We start from the raw sequence: 22,997 nt of genomic DNA, 5'->3' as shown, positions 1-22,997 counted from the left end.
GCTCTCTCTCTCTCTCTCTCTCTCTCTCTCTCTCTCTCTCTCTCTCTCTCTCTTTCTTTCTTCCTTCCTTCCTTTCTTCCTTCTTTCCTTCCTTCCTTCCTTCCTTCCTTCCTTTCTTTCTTCCTTCCTTCCTTCCTTCCTTCCTTCCTTTCTTCCTTCCTTCCTTCCTTCCTTCCTTCCTTCCTTCCTTCCTTCCTTCCTTCCGGAGGGGCAACTGGGGTTAAGTGACTTGCCACACGGCTACTCAGGTCTTCCTGATTCCAGGGCTGGTACTCTATTTACTGCACCACCTAGGGGCCCCAGATTGTGGTGGATTTTCATGCTCATTTATATTTTATTATGAAAAGCAAAAATATATCATATGCCTGTGTGGTATTCAATGTGAGTGAATACTCACTAATGGCAGTCTTTACTAATAATGATATTTTCTAGTTGTGTGATTAGTATACTGCCTTGTCTAGCCATTATGGATCAAATAAACCTGAATGAATAATTTTAAAATAAAATATATGTAAGAACTCAAAAAGTTTCTGACATACAAATATCATTATTGGGTTGATAGTTTCTAAGTAGCTTTAAATGAGGCCAAAAAGGAGCACTATGTTGGAAAAAGATTGTTTTTATAAAGTTATAACAATTTTATTACCTTATAACAAATCTGAATACCTACCTCATCTCTATTTAGTCTGGACTGTATCCACTGCTGTTTGTTTAAAGTCTCCTCGAGTATTGGTCTATCAGTGCTATAAAAGTTTATTAAATAATTGCCCCTTTTATACAAAATAGAAAAGAAATAACTCCATCATTTTATTTTTAAAGGTAAGGTAAGGTATCAAATGGACTTATAAAGTAATTCCTTTTCCCTTTGGAATTGTATAAACAATTGTGCCTGAATCTATTTAAATGTTACAAATTACAGTAGACAATACAACTTTACTTTTTTGAAAACTCTCTGTACCTTTTAAAAAGACATGGCGTTGAAATGGGGGGAGGGGAGTAAAATAAAGCTTTTCCACGAGGAATATGATGATAATTTGCTAGTAATGAGGTTTTATGAAATACTATTTTTTCTTAGAGTGAGAGGTTGCATTAGATTTTCTTTGTTTTCCAATGTTCAAAGCAGGTTTTGTTGAATAGTGGGTCCTTACTTCAGGGACTGGTGTCCTTGGGTTTATAAACACTGCACTACTGTGTTAAATTGCATCTGGATCTTGTGTACATGATCAGTTCTATTAATCAACTTTCCTATGTTTTAAATAGTACCAAATTATTTTGATGATTACTACTTAGTATAATATTGTTAAAGTTCTGGTCCCCCAGGTTCCCACTTTTTTTTCAATATTTCCCTTGAGTTTCTAGACCTTTTGTACTTCCAGATGAATTTTGTTATAATTTTATATTGTTATAAAAAGTATACCTTTGGAAGGGTTTGATTGTTATGCCTCTGAATTTATAAATTAATTCAGTTGTAATGACTTATTTGTTGTATTAGCAATACTAAAAATGACCAATTCTTTCCTTCCTAATAATGCAGACCCTCCTTTTCACCCCTTTAAAATATATTTTGTAGTTTTATTCATATAATTCCTATGACTCTTGTAAGTGAACTCCAAAATATTTAATACATTCTGTAATGATTTCAAATAGAATTTCTTTTTGTATTTCTTTCTGCTAGGTTTTGCAGGTAATAAACAGAAAGCCTGACATTTTTGAAGTATTTTTAAACAACATATTACTTTATAGATAAGTTATTATTTTGTTAAATTCCTAGAATTCTTCTCTAATGAACCATTATGTCATCTACAATAAGAGATATTCCTTCTCTTTCTATCTATCCATTTAATGTTCATTTATGTTTCTTGCTGTTGCTGATAGTGTTTCTAGGACCATATCAATTAATATTAGTTACAATGGACATCTTTATCTTAATCTTTGTTGTTCAGTCATTTCTGTCTCTCAAGACTCCATCTGTGGTTTTCTTGGCAGATACTGGAATGGTTTGCCATTTCCTTCTCCAGCTCATTTTACAGATGAGGAAACAAGCAAACAGGACTAAGTGACTTGCCCAGGGTCACACAGCTAGCAAGTGTCTGAGGTCAAATTTGAATTCAGATTTTTCTGACTCCAGGCCTAGTGCTCTGTTCACAGTGCCCTATGGCTGCCCTTCTTTAATCTTTATCTTAGCATAAAGGCCTCACGGCAGCTTGGTAACATGGTCCACATAGTTCTAAGCCTAGAGTCAGGAAAATTGATCTTCCTGAGTTCAAATTTGACTTCAGACACTTCCTAGCTGTGTGGCCCCATTTGCTTCAATTTCCTCATCTGTAAAATAATCTGGAGAAGGAAATGGAAAATCACTTTTTGCCACTGGCAAATATCTTTGCCAAGAAAACCCCAAATGAGGTCATGAAGACTTGGACACAACTGAACAGGAATAACAAAGTCCTGTAGTGTTTCTCAATTGCAGATAATGCTGTCTCTTGGTTTTGAATACATACTCTTTATTTAAAGAGTACATATTCTTTTCTTTTACTTTGTTAAGCAAAAGTCCAATTATTCCTATTCTCTCTTAGTAACATTTTATTCTTAATTTTTCTTCTTTTTTTAGTATTTCATTTTCCCCAGTTATATGTAAAAACACTTTTTAATATTTGTTTTTAAAACTTGGAGTTTCAAATTCTCACCCTTCCTCTCTCCTTCCCCCCACCATTGAGTAGCATGAAATTCAATATAGTTTATACACGTGTAGTCATCCAAAACATATCCATAATAGTCGTGTTGTGAAAGAAAACATAGACAAACTATTAATTGGGTGCCCTCTCTGAAGCCTCCACCTGCTCTAGCACCTGGTCACACACCCCCAGTTCTCCACCCTAGACAGTGACCCAGATCCAAGCAGGTTAAAGCAAGGGCGATTACCCTCAGACTGGTTGCTTGGCCACCCCTGTGATCTGCAATCCAGGAGCTCTGAAGCAGCCATGGGGCTGTGGCTGCTGTGCCTCAACCATTTCTCCCTCTGGGTGCAGAGGCCAGAATATACTCCTGGACCCCCTGTTCCCAAAGTCCACTGACCTCTCACTTTGTCTTTGGCATTTATGGGTTGATAAATCTGGAAACCACCACAGCTGCTGATGATCCACTCTCCCAAAGTCTGTTCCAGGGTTGGGGCTGCCCTGAGGTTAAAACCACAGGCTCAGGCAGGGCTGGGAGCACTGCCATGGACCCTTCCTGTCATCCTGCTGAGCTGCCTTCAGTGGCAGGTTTCTCTCTGTCACTTTGTGGGTTCTATAGCTCTAAAGTTTGTTCAGAGTCATTTTTACAGGTTTTTGGGGGTGGTTATGGGGAGAGCACAGGGACTTTTCCTGCTTCTAAGCTACCCTCCCAAATGGTTTCTAATAATTTATTTCCTCATCATTTGCTTGAAGTTTCCTTTTCTAACTTTTAATGATGATAATTTGGTTTTTTTTTCTTTTTTGTCATATTAGCTAATGATTTGTCTATTTTATTCATTTAAAAAAAATACAGCTGCCAGAAGCACAAGTAGTAAGAGAGTAGAATTTCAGACACTGCTGGTGTGCTTTGTACAGTGACCCATATATCTTTCCAGCTTTCCCATGGGGCTCATTGGTTCTAGGAGACATGTAGACTGTAACCAGACCAGGTTACTTCCCACACTACTAGTATTCCCCTAAAAGGAGATGTTGATCTTTTATAGTATGAGATATGGGGAGGCCAGATAGCACAGTGAGTAAGAGCACTGGCTCCAGTGTCGGGATGACCTGGGGATTGAATCCGGGCTCAGACACTTAGCACCCACCCAGAAACACCTGGCCATGTAACCTTGAGCAAGTTACTTAACCCCAATTGCTTAGGGGCAGCCAGGTGGTTCAGTGAGTAAAAGCACCGGCTCCAGTGTCAGGATGACCTGGGGATCAAATCCGGGCTCAGACACTTAGCACCACACCCAGAAATAAATGGCCGTGTAACCTTGAGCAAGTTACTTAACCCTGATTGCTTAAAAATAAAAAAGAAAGATATGGTAACATACTACTGCCAAGGAGTAAATTCTCTTGACAGAAGATGATCACCGGCTTACCCTTCAGCATCTGTCCCAGCCTTCAGTAAATGGCAATAATTTGTGCTGAAGGTATGGTTTGTATCATGGGAAACGGCAAAATATACATCCTTAGAGCCAATGGTCAAGTGTGAAATTGATAAAGATGCAATCTAGGTCTTTAAGAAATTATGTTTTATATAAGACCCCACACACCAGAGTCTCACATTGTAACTGACATATAAACTAGTTAATGTGAAAATCAAATAATACAACTTAGACACTTACCACTAAAACCTTTGTGCTACTCAGGTTGTCCTGCAAATCACTGAGTGATATGTGAAAAGACAAAAATGAAATTCTAACCAAGGTCTACGTCAAGGATGACCACAAGTGCCCACTTCAAGGTTCTAGTCTTTTAGCCTTTTAATGCATGTACTTGCAGTGGGGCCTGCTAATAGGCAAGGACCTGAACCTCTGCCAGCCATTCTATTCCACCATTACTTTCGTCTAACAAACGCTACTGAAGCTAGGATGTGTTCCCTCCATTTCCATCTATGTAAAAATCAGTTTTGTAAATGTGCTAGGCACAATTGATATATCTGCATTGTATATACACAAACATATATATCTATATATTTACACATATATGTATATATGTATACACACATAAATATACTGATATATGTATGTATGTGTGTATATAGATATATTTATAATCCTATAGAGTAAAAAATGAAAAGAACAATGATGATCTGAGACAAGGAAATAGTAAAAAAAGAAATGCTTAAATGATTTCTTGGTAGACTCTAGATGAGTGTATAATCTGTACCCTGAAGCTCTGTGAAGTGAACTGTGGGGACATGCCCTTTCCCCTTATGCTCTGACAGGGCCAATATCCTATTGTATTTATGTCCCAATTTACATCACTGACTTCTTCCTCTCTTGGCTGGTCTTGGCTCTGAATGCCCACAGGTTTCTCTAACCAATCTTCTTCTGTAATCCTGCACTTGACTAAGGAACTTGTAACTTTTTATCTTTGTTTTCTTTATCAGTCTACTTTCTGAAATATTTTCAAAATGTGCTATTAGCGTTTATGAGAGACCTAGGATTCTTAAGGACCTTTCTCATTGACTTCTTAAGGGTCTTCTGACTTTGTTTTTTTTTTTTTAATGTCCCCTTGGAAGGAATGCATTTCAATTTGACAACTTGGCAATGTCATATTAGCTCAAGTAGCCATCTTGACTCTGTATGACTACTTAGTCTACCTTCTCCATAATTCAAACTAAAGAAATTTCTGTAAGCAAATTTGCAGATAATTAGATGCAGATAGCAGCATCTTAAATGTCATCTTAGTTGTCATGTAAGTCTAAATAAAAATAGAGTAAGTCTTGAGACTTTCCTCATTCTTAATTCTGTAGGACATGTTAAACATGCATGATGTGTTAAGAAATAAGAAACCTGAATGTCTCTAGTCTCCAAAACTCTGCTTCTTTTTTCCATGCTATCTTTTAACATTACCATTTACAAAACTATGTAATGATGAAAGCTCTAATAAAGTTCTTATCCACAAATTTTTCAAACTTAATTATGAGAAATTCAGACTCATTACCAGAAATTATATTGTCTGGCAGTCACTGCTCTGCAAAATACTGGTGTAGAGATAGAATTGTTGAAGATAACTTTATTTTAAATCTTTCCCTTAGCACTCTCATCCATGACCATGGCTTCAGTGCTCAGTTCTTTATAAATAACTACAAAATTTACATCTCCTTCTCTAACCTTTCCACTGAGCAGGAATTTGTAAAGGCCTACTGGACATTATCACCTGGATGCCCTGCCAATGATACCTTAAACCCAAAATAAAATAATCATATTCCCAAACAACCTGATTCTGTTGATGATACCACTGTCTTCTCTGTCTTCATTCATATCCAAAAGCCTTAGACATCTTTTTTCTGTTCTTTAACCCCATATTGAACTTCTTGCCAAGCCCTATCTATCATAGCCCCCCAATCATTCCAATTTTACCTTTCACCCAGACTGTTTCAGTAGCATCAGTGTTCTCTTTTATTCATGTCACTACCTTCCCCAATCCATCATCAGAACATATGAAATCTTCCTAATACCCAGATCTAATCATATCACTTCCTGCTGAAAGGCTTTCCATGACTACTCATTGTATACAGAACCCAAGTGAATAAAAAATTAAGATTCCTGTAACAGCAAGCATCCCAGCATACTCAGGGTGGCTGCCAACACAGGTTCCTAGATCTGCTTTTCTAAAATAAAGCAACTCAAAATGGGTTAACAATCTTGCTTTAATCAATCAAACATATCATTTACCTAGTTCAGGGGGGAAAGTCAGCACCCTGAACTTCATAGTATACAGACAGAAGTTACAAGAAGGCAGAGAAACATTTCAGCAGACAGGCCTCCAACTGTCTGACCATTACATCCATACCTAGTCAGTTACCAGAGAGGGAAGCATCAACTTCTGGGTTTTTCAAAGCTCAATGGCTGTCCAGAGTCTCATCTGGTCAAATCACACAACATTTCTCAAAGTGAGCCCTAAAGCAAAGCCTTACATCAGGGTATATATAGCCTTCTCCTGGCTCAGAGAATGTAACAACCCTCTTGACCCACTGCCCAATCAAAAAGCATTCCTGAAAACCAAGCCTCCCACCACTGGCTCCAGGTTCACTTAAGCCTATCAAAGGGCCTAGGGGCAGGGAAGATCTTAAATTCCCATTCTCATAAAAATTCCTATTATGATTTGATCAATTAATTACAGAATTTCTCATTAAATACTTGACATTACTAGTTTTGATATTTACTAGGTCTGTGATTATGAAGAAATTACTTCCTTTTTTCCGAACTTCAGTTTTCTTGTCTATAAAATTTGAATGGCAGCATTTGCACAAAATCACTTAGGTCAAAGAGGCTTTTGTGACTCTAGGTCCAACCTGTCTAAACCAGTGAATATTTTTTCCTGATCTTTCTGAACTTTAAAAATTCTCCCAAATAAGAATTACATGTAAAAGATCAAACAGCCATCTCCACAGGCTAGTACACTAAGAAATCTAATGAGGAAAAAACATGATGAATTAATATTAGACAAAGCTAATCTTTAATCCCTAATATGCTTACTTAGTATGCCTTTCCTGATAAGACCCCTTACTGGGCTTATACTCTGGGATTCACTTAGAAATTTCTTTGCTGCTTTTGAAGTCTCTGCCAACACACCATGAAACTGTACTCATCCCATTGTGTAACAACAAGCAAGGCTTGTAGGCACTGCCTACTCCCTACAGAGGAAGTGGAGGTACAAAAAAGCTGAACATGCTCTGACTGGGGTGGCAGCTCACTGTGTGGTAGCATTGCTTATCTAGAGAACTGAGGCACAAAGGAAAATGGGACATGGTACCAGCAGGTATGTGGGCCTGCAACAGGCCTGAAGGAAATGGAACTGCCATAAATCTGGGACTGTTTCTATACCCTCAGAAGTCACTTGGTGCAGGAAATGAGACTAGAAAAAAAAGTGAATTCTTCCACATTATGAAAGGCTGAGTGAGCTTTCAAGTCCATACTTGGGATGCCACCAAAAGGGGAAAGAGACAGAAATTAAGCAATTGAGAAATATAGGAAGAAAAGACTGAAATTACCAAACATCTTGAGAGGAAGAAGAATCAGTTAAAAACCTTAAATACAATAAAATAAATCAACACAGATACTAAAACAAAAGGAAATATAGCCACCAAGACATCTAAATGAATCCAAAAATTTCTCAATGAATATTATAATCAACACCTGTTGGGTTAGAACTTGTAGATTCCCAAGAAAGCATGAGACAATAGTAGGATGTTTTTAAATGGTTCAAAATAGAAATTAGAATCATGAAAGCAGAATTTATGGCCTGGTTAACAGAAGTAATTGGCAGAATATAAAAACGTAAACCCTCAATAGTGAAACTTTCTAAAGATATTAAAGAAAGAACAATTGTTAAAATAAGCAAATAGGAGTGACAGACAATCTGGAAGAATGGAAGCAAAACAGCAACAATATTAAAATAACCTATGATATTTATACAAAGGGAATATGTTGATTTCAATCTCAAGTTGTGCAGAGGCAGCTTAAGGATTATAACTATTGTAGAAGAACACAACAGAACAAAAACACAAAAATTTGAATACCATGATTTAAGAATGCTGCCTAGGACTTCTGAACCCAGAAACCAAATAGCTGCCAATGGAAAGAACTCACGATTACTTCCTAGGTGAAAAGACTAAACTAAACCAAAACAAAACAAAGAAAATACTCTATATTGTAAACTCCAAGACATAGTGGTTGAATTTTAAAAATTCCAATGACAAATAACAAAATCTTCAAGTGATCAGGAGAAATATATACAAATATAAAGGAAAGGAAATTTTTATTATATAACTAGTCTGAACCCTTCAGGAAGTGCAAAAGAGAAAAGAATAATGTGTTACAAAGAGCACAGAAACTTAAGATACAACTAAGGCAACATAACTTATAAACCTGAGCTTACTCATCAATGAAAAAAGTTAGACTTCCAGCAAGAGGAATTTGAAACATCCCTACAAAAAGAAATATATGAACAGATCATTTGCTTTGCAAATGCTAAAGGCAACAAAAACACACAAAAAGGTATATAAATGTAGCTAACAAGGAAATTACAAGAAACAAGCCTAGAGAAAAAGGGGAGAAAAACTTTCAAGAGAATGTCCCTGTGGAACTAATCAATAACAGTGGATTAAACCTCATGACATCTTGCCTACAGGTGAATTGATATTCTTTTGTGGGACTAAAAGAATGGGAAGGCACATTAAAGGGGATAAAAGCGGAAAAAGAAAGACAGCAAAGTATGACATTCCTAATCCAAGTAGAACAGAAAAAGAATCCCCACTATAACATAGCCGAGAAGTTGTTATACAGCCTTTGAATAAAAACCTCTAATAGAGGGAAATTCACTACCTCCTTAAGCAACTGATTACACTTTTAGAGAGTTCTAATTGTTAGGTAGTTGTTTTGTTTTGTTTTTCCCTTTTATAAAGTCTCTCCTAGGCATTTACCACATTCTTACTTATAAAATATACACATATATGTGTATTATCTCTGACTAAATTACATGTTCCTTGAGAGTAGGAACTCTGCTTCATTTAGCTTTGAATTTTCTTCAATTGAAAGAAACTTCCTTATAAATGGGGAGCATTTAATAAACATTGGTTGAGTTCAATTGAAATAGGAGAATTTGGGGGAGTGCTGATCTGCATTGGTAGAAACAGTTTCCACCTCTGGAAGCAGGAGTCCATTATCCTGTCTATTTGATGAATCTTCTTAATCCATGGGGTTCTCTGTCTGGATTAGTCCTTTGAAGTCATTATGGCTTTTTAACCAAAGATTGGTTGAACCAAAAAATGGTTCTTGGCCGTTCTCATCAAAACACCAAGGCTCATCAGGATAATAATGAATAAGATCAGTAGTTGTTGCCAGAAAGATGTATTCTGGTGCCAGTTTTGCCACTTGCTAGCCATGCAATCTTAAGCAATTTACTAATCCCCTCAAGGCCACAGTATCTTCTTTTTAAAAATGATGAATTCATTCAAAATTCAATTTAACAAATTAAATTCAATAAATATTTAAATGCCTATTGTGTACAAGGAATTGTGCTAAATCCTAGGGATGCAAAGATGAAAAACAATATGATTCTTTGCCAATAGAGAGATAATAAAGCTGTCATAAGGTAGAGTGGAAAGACTACTAGAATTGGAGTAGACATGGGTGGAATCCTATGTGTGTGCTGAAAGCCCATGAGCAAATCACCTAGCACTCTGGATCCCCACTCTCCTTATCTGTAAAAGGAGGGTGATAGTACCTATACTATCTAATTCATAGGGATATTCTATTAGCTATAAAGCACTCTATTACTATGAATTGTGAACATTACTGCAATATAGTTGAGATTAAAATATGTACATAAACAATTAAACTAAACTGTGTTGAATATATAATGGAAATCAAAGAGGGTGGCCTGAAAAATTCTAGCAGAATGGGATCACTTCCATCCTAAAATAATTTAAGAAGTGCCATGTAAGCTACAGTAAGAGAAGGATTTCAAAAGGCAAATGTATTTTGAGTTCATTTTAGGCATACTGGGCAGCAAATACCAATTATTTTTTGGTGGGGAGGTAGGAGATGGGAAAAGCTTTATTTGTTAGAGTATGAAACAGTAACTGTGGTTCCCATTCTGAAGTTGATGGGTCCTGAGCTTCCTTTTTCACCAGTAGGAGGCACCTCCTGCTCTCCATGGTTCTCTGAGTGTTTTAAAACTTCTGGGGATAAAGAAAAAGGGAAAAACTAGCTGCTAGGACAGGAAGCCTCAAACACTGGCCATGAAATCTTGGGCACGGTCAACTTGGATCCAGTGACTACCCCCAAGAAATACAAGATCTGAACTTGAGGGAGCAGACTCTTGATCTCAAGGGGTGATGAGGTTGGAAGAATTCAGTTATCACCACTGAGGAAGAACATATGACACATATGTTTTTTTTTTCTTTTTGGAGGGAGGAAGGCAGGGCAATTGGGTTTAAGTGACTTGCCCAAGGTCACGTGGCTAGTAAGTGTTAAGTGTCTGAGGCTGGATTTGAACTCAGGTCCTTCTGACTCCAGGCCCAGTGCTCTATTCACTGCACCACCTAGCTGCCGCCACATATGCTTTGTCATAGAGGTAAATCATCTTTTTTATCCCTTCTGTGATTCTCAAAGGCTTGTTTGTGAAATAATTTCAAAGTTGTCAGCACTGAGCAACGAGAGAGTTTATATAAATGTTTGAAATATCAAGGGAATCTTTCCTCCAGCAATAGACAGAGAAACAGTTGGCACAAGGGAGGACCAGGATAGGCAACAGGTAGATGTCTTGGCAGGCAGGTGGAACACGGTGTCAGGGAATTCTGGTACAGGAGATAATTAGATATTAAAAAAAAATGAACAAAGACCATCAGAAGGAAGCAAAAGGAGTAGATGCTATCTGTAATACTAGATAAACTATACAACTTGCTGCTTAATTTGGATGTCAGTTTCCTGGCAGTAAAGGCAAAAAGAAAAACCTAACATTCCTTATATTATGCATTTTAATGAAAGAAAAAAGATACACTTGTTTGAAAAACACCATCTTCCTGGAACTCAAGTCAAGTAGGAATTTGCCAAAAGGATTTTGTGTAAAAGGATATTGACATTGTGCTGGGATGCCAGGTTACTAAATACTCTCTGGTACCTGACATCCCAGCTGCACATTATATGAAGGACAGTATATCAGAGCCTTTAGCAGGAAATGAATGACATCTTCTGGAATGGGAAGAACTAGACCTGAATTGTAGTATCCTTCTTCTTCAAAGGGGCATTGTGTTTGCAAAAGGTATATATGGAGATGGAAATCTTGGTTGGATGCATTACCTCCTGGATGGTCACTTACTTGGATGACCACCAAGACTCTTGAATCCAAGAAAATGGCAGCTAGGACAGCTTCCCAGAGCTCTATAGGAATAAGGCAGTTGCAGAGAGCCAGAAGGACCAGGAATGCTTCAACTAATGGCTGCTGACATAACAATAGCTGGGGTACCTATTCAGTCAGAAGTGACTATACACTATATCTGCCCTGGAACCTGTCTGATTCACTCACTCTACTTCATCTTGGCTCTTGTACTCTATTCTGACACAGAGGAAAGGCACTACATGCAGCTGACATCTATCACATGGGGCTAAACCAGCCCTTCTCCTAATACCCCATTCCCCACCTCCAAATGTCCTAATAGTATGCAATCTGAGACCCTTTATTCTGTGTCTGTTTGATCTCTAGATGGGAGGCAGGGAGGAAATACAGCTCCTTGAACCTCGACCACACTGGGAATGCTGTCTGCCTAAGCAGGCCATCCTATAAGTAACCCAGCCCTGCCATTAAAAATACTTTCCTTGTCCCAGCTGGTGATTTAGCCAAAACCCACTCCACCTCGCCCCTGCATCATAGTCTTGTCTTTGCTGTATATATTTGAGATTAGTCTTTATTCCTTGTGAAGATGATATACTATTTTTATTAAGAGTATTTGTATTTATGTTAGGCCCTTCAAGGCTGCTGTATGGTAAATGCTTGGGGAGATGATTCCCCTTCCCCATTAAATCTCATCCTCCTTCTTAAGTGCCCATAGGGTGTGATAGTAGAAGTAAATTTCAACTAATAAGCTATGTTTTATTTGAAATATATGTATATGTCTGTGTTTGTGTATAATCAAATGCAGTGATGTCATCTACATTAAGTAAGATGTTTCCCATTTGTTGGCTATAGAAGAATGTTAATTCAATTCAGGGACTATTTGTACCTAATTTTTCAGGTAAAAAATGAGAAAAAAGTGAGTATTCAGGGATGGATCTGTTTGGAACTACTCAAAATTAGAATTCTGTCTGCTTTCCTGTCCCCTCTGATTTTGACAATAGTATTCTGGTACACTCTTCAAAGAGGCACCAATACTTAATAATCTAAGTTAAAGTTATACCATTTGTCTCATAGATGGTTCCTGTTTATTGGATCAAAGAGAGATAAAGATCAACCAATATTGTAGATAGACTTAAAATTATTATATTTTTTTTTACCTTAATAGATGGTATCAGTAGTGGAATAATTATGCTCCTTGTGTAAGAAACAAAGTTGTATAATTTGTTGAGGAGAAAATTAGCATAGGGCTTTTGAATGTATATCTCTCAAGGTGATTAGTAATATACTTTAGAGGTAATAAAGTAATTACCTTTTAAAACCACTTTTGCTGACTTAGCTGAGATGAACTAACTAGGAGAATTTGGCAAAAATTGGGACCTACCAAGTAGCAAAATATTATTAAAACACTTTAGTGCAGACAGAATTCCTGGGTCCCAGCTCTAGAAGTTTCTGAAGTCTGCCAACTGCTACAAAAAGATGACAGGTAATGACAGAGTTGATTGAATTAACTTGTCCAGTTATTATCAAAACTATAACAATATAAAGTGGGGCAGTACTGGATGTTTGGAATGAAATACAGACACTCTGATGAAATTATGTATTGTCTTTTAGCATCATGGGCAGAGATAGGAATTGGACATCTAATTTCATCAGTATGAGGAACTTTCTAGAGAGAAAACTCTTTGTACCAATGTACTTTCCATGCAAAGTTTAGTTGTAAAAATTTACCTAAGCCACTATGAGGTCTAATGACTTGCCCATGGTCATAGAGTTCATATATTTCAAAGGTAAGACTTGATGGATCATCTCCCTGATTTTCATACAATATTAGAGAATAATGACAATACTTTATCAGAGAGTAGCATCTTAAATAAAAGAATTCATTTAAAATAAGTAAATGATTATAGTTGGAAAAAAGGATAGAGTCCTTATTGATGAAATTGTTTAAAGTAATTTGCACTTTAGATACTTTATGTCATTTTCAATCTTCATCAGTGAAACACCTGATATTTAGATATACTCATCACTATTCTCAAGAAATGGGCTTGGTTCTATTTCCCAAACTATTTGAATGTTTTTAATTCCTATGAGAATCTTTAAGGTTCATTATGACGTTATAACCTCATTTTAATGGTGCTATTATGATTTGTTATTAAATAGCTTTCCAAAATCTTTAGTAACCGCTGCCACTCCAAAAAGTTCAGTTTTATAGGGTCCTGAAAAGGGAATAAAATGACTGTGGAGCTAGAAAATATAAAGATATTGGAAAGGTTAAAAGACTTGAGATTACTTATCTTGAAGCTTATCAAGATGTGATTTAATAATGGTATTCAATATCCAGGTAGGTAATCCCAAAAATAAATCACCTGACACACATTTTATTAGCCTACATGATGAGAATGAGAAGTCAATCTGGACTCTTTCCTACCTAGGCCTTTACTTTCAACTCAGACACATTATTGTAGATCTTTCTGGAAGGAAATTTTCTTTCCTCAGAAGCTGGATGATTCAAAGCTCCATCTGATAAGATTTTGTCATAAAATATATAGGCACATAGATCTAGCAGCAGCAGTGAAGTCCTTTAGGGAGATGGACTGCAATATACTTTATCTCTATGAAGAGAACATGAGGAAGTATCATGTAAAGTAGAAAACTGATCTCTTGAGAAGAGTATGGTAAGCTGGAAAACAAACAAGCTATATACAGGCTAAATTGGAAATAATCAACAAAGGGGAAGCACTAGATCTGTGGGGGATTGAGAAATGTTTCCTGTATATTATGTGATTTTATCTGGTACTCAAAGGATCCAGCAGGTAAAGACGAGAAGGAAAAGCATCCCAGGTATGAGGGACAGTCAGTGAAAATCCCTGGAGTTGGGAGATGAAGAGGCTAGTGCTATCATGTCATAGAGTACGTGGGGAGGTGAAGATGATGTAACAGAGCAGTGAGACTGGAAAGGAAAGGTGGGGCCTGCTTGAGAGGGACTTCAAAAGCCAAACAGAGGATTGTGTATTTGATCCTGGAAGTGATAGGGAGGATAGATACCGGAGTTTATTGTGAGGTGACATAATCATACCTACATTTTACAAAGATCATTTTAACAGCTGAGTAGAGGATGGATTAAGAATTAGAGCGACTGACATGAAGAACAACCAGTAGGCTATTGCAATAGTCCAAGAATGGATTGATGAGGGACTGCACCAGAGTGGTGGTAATGTCAGAGTAAAAAAGCAAGCATGTCTTAGAGATGCTACAAAGATCAAATTCATAGGCCTTGGGAACAGATTGGATATGAAGATGTAAGAGGGAGTGAAGAATAGAGGACAGCACTTTGGTTGCAAGCTTGGGTGACTGGAAAGACAGCGGTACCCTCAATAGTAATAGAGAAGTTAGGAAAAGAGAATGGTTTGGTGGTAAAATAATGAGTTCAGTCTGGGACATATCGAGTTTGAGATGCCTATAGGATATCTGCATCAAGATGTCAAATGGCAGTCAGAGATACAAGACTGAAAGTCAACAGAGAGGTTAGAGCTGGATAAAGAGATGTCAGAATCCTCAGCAAGAAAATAAGAACTGAATACATGGAAGCTGGTGAGATCACCAAGTGAAATAGTGTAGAGGTAGAAGAGAAGAGTGCCCAGGAGGGCACTATTAGCTTGTGCCTCCTTTCTGATGTGGTGTCCACACTGTTAACTGCTGGTGACTAATGCCCCAATTCCATTTCACTAATGAGTATCCCTTAGCTTTTTGCAAAAGGATAATTACTGAGAAGATATAGCTAGAACAGAACTGTACACTTCTCCCCACCCCAGCACCATGAAGGACATTCTCCCCTATATCGCTTAAATCCCTATGGAGCAGGGGCTCAGACTGAAAGCAGTTTCCACACTGTATTCATCCCCACCAAGTTTGCATCCAACTCTGATTCAGCTACTGGTCAGCTTCTCAGTTATCACTGGGCTGGATCAAGCAGGTCACTTGCTTGTTGTCTCCTCGTTTGGCTTCCAGAAAATCCTAGCATGTATTCCAGCTTCCAGATTTCTCTGGTGGCTTAGCTTTCCAACCTTTGGAAAATCACCAATTTATAACTTTCTCTAATACACTTTAGCCTAAAACAGGAAAGAATAGCTACAACAGAGACATAAACAACGGAAGAGACACGTACTTTCAGATTCACACTGACTCTGGATGAGAGAAGGCCTGGTGTCCTTCCCCCATTCAGAAACCCACAACAGCTCATCCTCCTTCTCCAGCTCCATCTAACTGGTTTAGTGTCCTTTGAATGCACTCCAGCTCTGACTCCACAGCCAACCAGAAAGGCCCTTCATCATCATGTATTTAGCAGACTGAAACCAATTACAGAATTATGCTGTATGCTCCGCAGTCCCTGTGAGTATCAGCCAATCCTCTATTACTCAAATATTTTAGGTTTCAGTCCTTATGGGAGAGTATGTCCTTCTTAATATCATTTGACACCTCACTATAATGGAATTGCCTTTCCACGTAGGACACAATAAAAGTTTTTCCTATCATTTATTCAAAGAGCCAGAAGCATAGGTTACCTCTTTCATCTGTCTCCCATCTCCTGGCAATCAGTATGTGAGTGGAGTATGGGAGTGAGTGTGGGAGTGGAGTATGGGAGTGAGTGCCCAGCATTGTCACATTGACCAATAAATAAATAATGCTTTTCCTAGAGTTAAATTAACTCCCTGATAAGTACACCATTATTATTCTAGGCCATGAGTTTGAACTTATAGTGGTAAGTGTGATTTCACAAGAATGTCATGATAATGATATATTGGAAGTACTTTCAGAAATGAAGAGTCCTTGATTATTTCCCCTTTCTTTCAACAGGGGATAGTGAGTTTTCTGCACATATCATAAAAATAAAAGTACCTCTCCCCCCAAAAAAGGGAGAGTAAAGGTCATTACATTATGGAGCTGGCAAAAAGAAAATCAAGGCAAGGACAACTAATGTGGAAGGATGAATGTATAAAGTGGAGAACAGATGTTAGCATGCAAGTGGTTGCACATAAGATAATATAGCCTTAGTTCAATGCCTTTATCCTGGCAGAACATCTGGATTTGTGTGTGTTTTAGACCATTCCTATGACTAGATAACAAAGACTTGCCAAAATAAAGTACCTAATTAAGTGAAGAGAATTAAGTCTATGATTAAATTTCAAGGAGACTGATAAGTTTAGTTTGATAGGGGCATAATTGAATGGTATCACTATAAAGTAATGAGACTGGTTTTTCATAACAGACATGCCTGAAAAACCATCATAATACCCTTACTTATTTTGTATTATTACTTCTACTTTACAACTATACCATATGTACATTTTATGTCATGTTTAATATATCTATCTGCATAGACATATGTGTGTACATGTGTATGTGCGCGCACACACACACATACTCACTCACACACTGGCTTTCCAGATAGTGCTGATAATTACTTGAAGAGTATTTGAGTCATATTCATGATTTAATAGCAATCCCAATGTCTGTGGTAGAAAACCAAAGACTAATTTTTAGTATATTAAAATGTTTTCCTGTACAAGAAATATTTACTTGAATTATTTTCTGGAAGTCTTTCCCCCAGGACAATTTAGTGTGTATAATATTTTATGATTCTGTGTTTTAATTTAATATAAATAATCCCTTCAATGGTACAGATATAGTCCCATTCATAGTTTCTCATCCTGTATGATTTCTATCCAGGTCCTCCTATAAATCTTCAGTAGTAGGAATCCCCTTCCAGAGATAATTTTTCTGGGTGTTCTAAATTCATTATGGGAATACCAGCACAACACATGAGATGTCTGTCTCTTGTGTTACTTCTCTATAAACACCTGGTCATTCTCCTTTTGTGTTCAACCCTTTCTTTAATTGTATCTTTTATGTCACTTCTGTTTCATTTTGTGCAATTGTGATTCTCACTAAGTGGTGCAGTGGATGGAGCCTGGAGTCAGGAAGACTTAAGTTCAAATTTGGCCTCAGACACTTAGTAGCTGTGTGACCCTGGGCAAGTCACTTCATCTTGTTTGCCTCAATTTTCTCATCTGTAAAATGAGCTGGAGAAGGAAATGACAAACCACTCCAGTATCTTTGACAAGAAAACATGGGGTCATGAAGAAAAGGACATGAATGAAATGACTAAACAATGAGATAAAATATATGACTACATTTATATGTTGCTTTAAGGCTTGCAGAGTGCTAAATTATGATAATGATGAGGATGATAGTGATGATAGCCAGCATTTCTTTTTTTATTTTATTTTTCATTTATTTATTTATTTGTTTGTTCGTTCATTTATTTATTTATAGATTTCAACATTCATTTCCACAAGATTTTGAGCTCCAAAATTTCTTCCCATCTTTCCCCTGCTCCCCACCCCAAGATAGCAAGCATACTGATTACCCCTTCCCCCAGTCTGCCTTCTCTTATATCCCCCCTATTCCTCCCCTTCTCCCCTTCCCCTTTACTTTCTTGTAGGGCAAGATGAATTTTTATACCCCATTGCCTGTATGTCTTATTTCTTGGTTACTTGAAGCAACAATTTTGTAACATTTGGATAGTCAGCATTTCTATAGAACTTTTAACAATTTATTTATTTTACATTTACACAATAAAACAAGCATTTCCACAACATAGTACAGTAAAAATGATGATTTCACATGAAACCACAAATCCACTAAGTACAACTTGCTATTCCTTTTAAATACAAAACAAAGTTATTATATAAATTTTCTTTCTCTTGCTTTTCCTCCCCTCACCTCAGAGATGGCTATCATTAGACACACACACACACACACACACACACAGATAGCATCCATCTTTCTTCATATGTCTTTTATAGTTAATTTGGATATTTATAATGGTCAAAATGACATGTTTGTTCAAAGTCATTCTTGAAACAATATTGCTGTTACTATATACAGTTTTCTCTTGGTTCTGCTCACTTTGCTCTTCATTATCTTGTGGAAGTCTTTCCATGTTTTCTAAGATCATTAAGCTCATCATTTCTTATAGCACAATAGTATTCCATCACAATCATATACCAGCTTTTCCCCAGTTGATGGGCATCCCTACAATTTCCAATTCCTTGCCACCACAAAGAGAGCTGCTATAAACATTTTAGAACATATAGTTTCTTTTCCTTTTTCCCTAATCATGTGTGGAAATAGATCAAGTAGTGGTATTGCTGTGTCAAAGGGTATAGGCAGTTTAATAATACTTTGGGCATAATTCCAGATTTTTCTCCAAAATGGTTGGATCAATTCACAATTCCACCAACAATGAATTAGTATAAAGTTTGCAAAACATATTACAAATATCTAATTTTATCCTTACAACAAGTCTAAGAAGTAGGTGCTAATACTATTCCCATTTTATAGATAAAGAGACTGATACAGATAGAGGTTAGGTGACTTGGTCAAAGTCACCCAATTAGTAAGTGCCTGAAGTATTTGAACCTACGTCTTGCTGACTCCAGGTTCAATGCTGTATCTACTGTGATGCCTAGCTGCTAAGTATGTAGGTCCCTGTGTGTATATGTGTGTGCATAAGTAAAATTTGAGCTTCATAACAACCCTATGAGGTAAAGCATACAAGTATTATTACCTCCATTTTAGAGATAAGGAAACTGAGACCTCAGGTCAGTTGAATGGCTTGCTCGGTCACACAGTTCATTGATATCAGAAGCAAGCCATGGCATTCTAGCCAAATAGCATCACTAGATGAATGTTGGTATTAAAAAAGGTGGATTTGGTTTTAGAGTGCTCTCTAGCTTATTGAAACACTATATGGTTTTTCAAATATAATCTAGCTTTCTCTCTTCCTCTTCTCAAACACTGAACCTAACTATGATGTCTAATATTGATGGACTGAAGGAGCATCTCAACAGGCTGCCCATCCAATAACATCATAAATTTATGTCAAACAATCAATTTAGGTAATGTACACCCTTTACTATTAAGCTAATACACAATTTCATTCAACAAAGCTTTTTTGGTCATTTAATGTATATGTTGTACTAGGGGTTGAGCGGGAGAAAAAACAGATGTGTAAGAGTTTCTCTTTGTAAGGAGATTACTCACAATTTGGTAGCACAGATGAATCAGGAGCACAAATAACTTTAAGACGAAATAGATGATGATAAGTTCACATGTAGATGCCAGTAGGCAATTAGAAATACAGGCCTGAAGATTGGGATAAGGAGATACAAATAAAAAAGTCCTTCTACAATCAACTCTTAAATTATGTCTCATAAGTTTGGATTTTTGTTCATTAAGTTGATTTCTTTTAATGCACACATTCTTTTTTTTGAGGGAAGTGGTATCATTATTTTTATTTTACAGCTGAAGAAATTGAGACAGCTTAAGCAAATTGTCTTGTATTATGCAACTGGAAAGTGTCTGAGACAGAATTCTAAAGGAGGTCTTCCCAACTTCAAATTTAGAACACTTATCATGACACTATCTTAAAACTTCCTCAAAAAAGAATAGAAGATTATGGGAAAACATGCCAAAGCAGTTAACAGAAGTCCTAATGTAGATGGTAGACAAAAAGTTTCGCAGAGAAAGAAAATGTTTCTCACACCAAACCAGCTCCCCTCGAGCCCAGTGTTACTAGAGCCATTTGACCAATCATGATATGCATTAGGCATAAAGTTCTCCATATTGTCTTCTGAGGTGTGTGAGAGAGGACTAAAAAGGAATAAGGGGACACAAGCTTTAGTTTTACCTCTCTTAATTGCTTTGCTAAATTTAAGCAAGTCACTTCATCTGGATACATTTTCACTTTCTCATTCACTTCAGCTCTCTCTCACAAGTTTCTTATGAGGAGGTAACGAATAGATTCCAAGAATGCTTCTAAACATATTAAACATAATTCTAACATGAAGGACTATGGTCACCAGCAAAAATTTCATCCAAAAGAGTCCATATATCAGGTCATAAGTAGGCAAACATGGAGCTTTCAATAGGCAGTATAAGAAAACATTCATTGTCACTCGTTGCTGGACTTGGCTAGAATTGAGTGAGTCAAACATCAGTTCATTTCTTCTCAGATTTAATTTTTATACTCCATAATTTCTTCATGGCATTTTTTATTTCATTATTTCTCAAGGTGTATATCAGAGAGTTGAGCAATGGGGGCATCACAATGTTGAACAAGATAACAAGTTTGTCAGCTGCCAGTGAGATAGAGGGGTGGATGTACGTGAACACGGGAGGCACGAGGACCAGGGGGGCAGTAATGATGTGGGAGCCACAAGTGGAAAGAGCCTGTGCCTCCCTTCTGGTGACCGACTCCTCAAGCTCAACAGTATTACAATATATGAGACCATAAGGATAATGAAGGAGACAAGGGAGATCATGCCACTGTTGGCAACAACAATTAGCCCCACCAAATAAGTGTCAGCTTCTGCAAGCTTCAGCAAGGGGTGGACATCACAGAAAAAGTTGTTAATCTCATTTGGGCCACAGAAAGGCAGCTGGACAGTGAGCAGGGTTTGCAAAATGGAGTGAAGGGAGCCAGTTATCCAGGAAGCCCCAGCCAACACACCACATTTCCTCCGGTCCATAATGGTTGTGCAGTGCAGAGTTTTGCAGATGGCAACATAGCGGTCATAGGCCATAGCAGTGAGGAGGAAGATCTCAGTTTCACCAAAGAAATGGGCCAAAAAGATTTGAGTCATGCAGCCATTGAAAGAGATAGTCTTTCTCTTTACAAAAGTGTCAGCAATCATCTTTGGAGTAGTAGCTGATGGGTAGCACATATCTGCAAAGGATAAATGGATTTGCTGTGTTTGTAAGGAGAAAAGTGAGAATTTAGATAATCTTTGGGAGCTCTTTAATCTGATGACCTTCTCATGCTTCTCTTAATGCACACATTCTTAAAGCATATTTGACTGAACTAATATGGTATCACTTGGATATAAATTTTTCATAGAAACTAAAACAAAATACTGTATTATCACTTCATAGTTTTCCAAACCTACCCCCCCCATACAGATTTTATTCATTACAGTAAAGTTTTTGAATGGCACTCCAAAAAAGAAAGTATACTGCCTATATTCTTAAAGTGAAGGTCAAATAGCAAAATCATTGTATTTTAAAAACAAAAGCATTGGAACTTGTAGATTGTTGTAATGGCATTTGACCTGTACTCTCTGCAGAATTATTTTAAACTAGATGGATTTGCATGTGTATGGAACAATTCCTTAGTGTTGTTGCTTATTTTGCATACCATACAGTGCTTCCACAGAGACTTATACTATCAGTTGGTATAATTATTTTTCATATTTGGCTATCATATTGTGAGCGTATGAAATAGGCGAAATGTCAGGAATAATTAAGTCTGGTAATGCTGAAAACCCCAGTGGATAAAATGCCTCTGTTATCAAAGAAACCTGTTACCTGTGGACCTGTCAGTTCCACTTCACCAAGACCATCTGTCTGTAGCTGTTTCACCTCCCAGAGGAGCAATCCATCTTCCAAGAAGAACTTTCCCATGACGTCACAAATGCTTTCCCTATAAAACAACTAATATCCTTTGTTTATTCTTGTTGGTCTTAAAAAAAAGTGTTGTTTATTATCCATCTTGCCAAGTTCAAGCTATGTGGATTAGGTGATATGAAATGAACATGATAAACTGTAGTACATTTCACAAAGTATTCTCTCAGTAAATATTTGTTGATTGACTAATGTTCTACAGAAACTATTCTAATGGAAAGCAGCTCTTAGAAAGTACTTCCCTATACCTGTGACTAATAGTACTTTAAAGAGCGATAAACTAACTTTCATTTGTCAAACACATGATTCTTATTTTTTCAAGTTTAATTTGGAACCATTAGAAAAACTATGAGAGAAAAATGTTTTTAATATACCTGGAGTCTGAATAGTTGGGGGATTTTTTTTCCCAAGTATTTGCAGAAAATGGTGTAATGGCCAAATATTTCCAGGCCTCTAAATTAACTGCCCTACAGAAAGAGACTAATACTTTTACATAAATCATTGCTATTACATAGCAAATGTGTATATAAAAATATGCAAATACACAACTACTGACCTCTCTTTCATTTCTCCTTCCCTGCTCTAGCCATACTCTGTGACAAATGAGATAGAATTGTAATTCCTTTATTTCTATGGTAGAAAATCCAGCCCTTGACTGATCTATATCTGTATTTCCCTTTGTTAATCTCCAACAAAAACAAAGGTTCAACCTTTGTCCTGCATCATCCCTGCAGACACTGTTTGCCCCTCCTTTGTATGAGAATGGAAGAAGGTACTTTATGTTTCTGTTGTGCAATTGTGGAAATAAAGTAAGATTTGAACTGGAAGAAAACAAAAGAAGGAAAGAAGGAAGAGAGGAAAAAAGGAAGGAAGGAAGGAAGGAAGGAAGGAAGGAAGGAAGGAAGGAAG

At 37.1% G+C, this 22,997-nt stretch overlaps 1 protein-coding gene and 1 pseudogene across 1 annotated transcript in view; one reads left to right on the top strand and one right to left on the bottom strand.

Moving 5' to 3' along the window:
* The window catches only part of SPAG16 (sperm associated antigen 16), a 660,467-nt gene that overhangs the window by 344,694 nt on the left and 292,776 nt on the right, over positions 1–22,997 (top strand). The window lies entirely within an intron of this gene.
* On the bottom strand, positions 20,628–22,088 carry LOC138151535 (olfactory receptor 4S1-like; annotated as a pseudogene).

The sequence above is a fragment of the Petaurus breviceps genome, unplaced genomic scaffold, assembly GCF_028583685.1.
Source record: "Petaurus breviceps papuanus isolate PSGF00001 unplaced genomic scaffold, PetGlider_PUasm1.0 90903, whole genome shotgun sequence".
Lineage (NCBI taxonomy): Eukaryota > Metazoa > Chordata > Mammalia > Diprotodontia > Petauridae > Petaurus > Petaurus breviceps.
The sequence above is the reverse complement of the archived record's forward strand: the minus strand, read 5'-3'. Positions and strand labels throughout refer to the sequence as shown.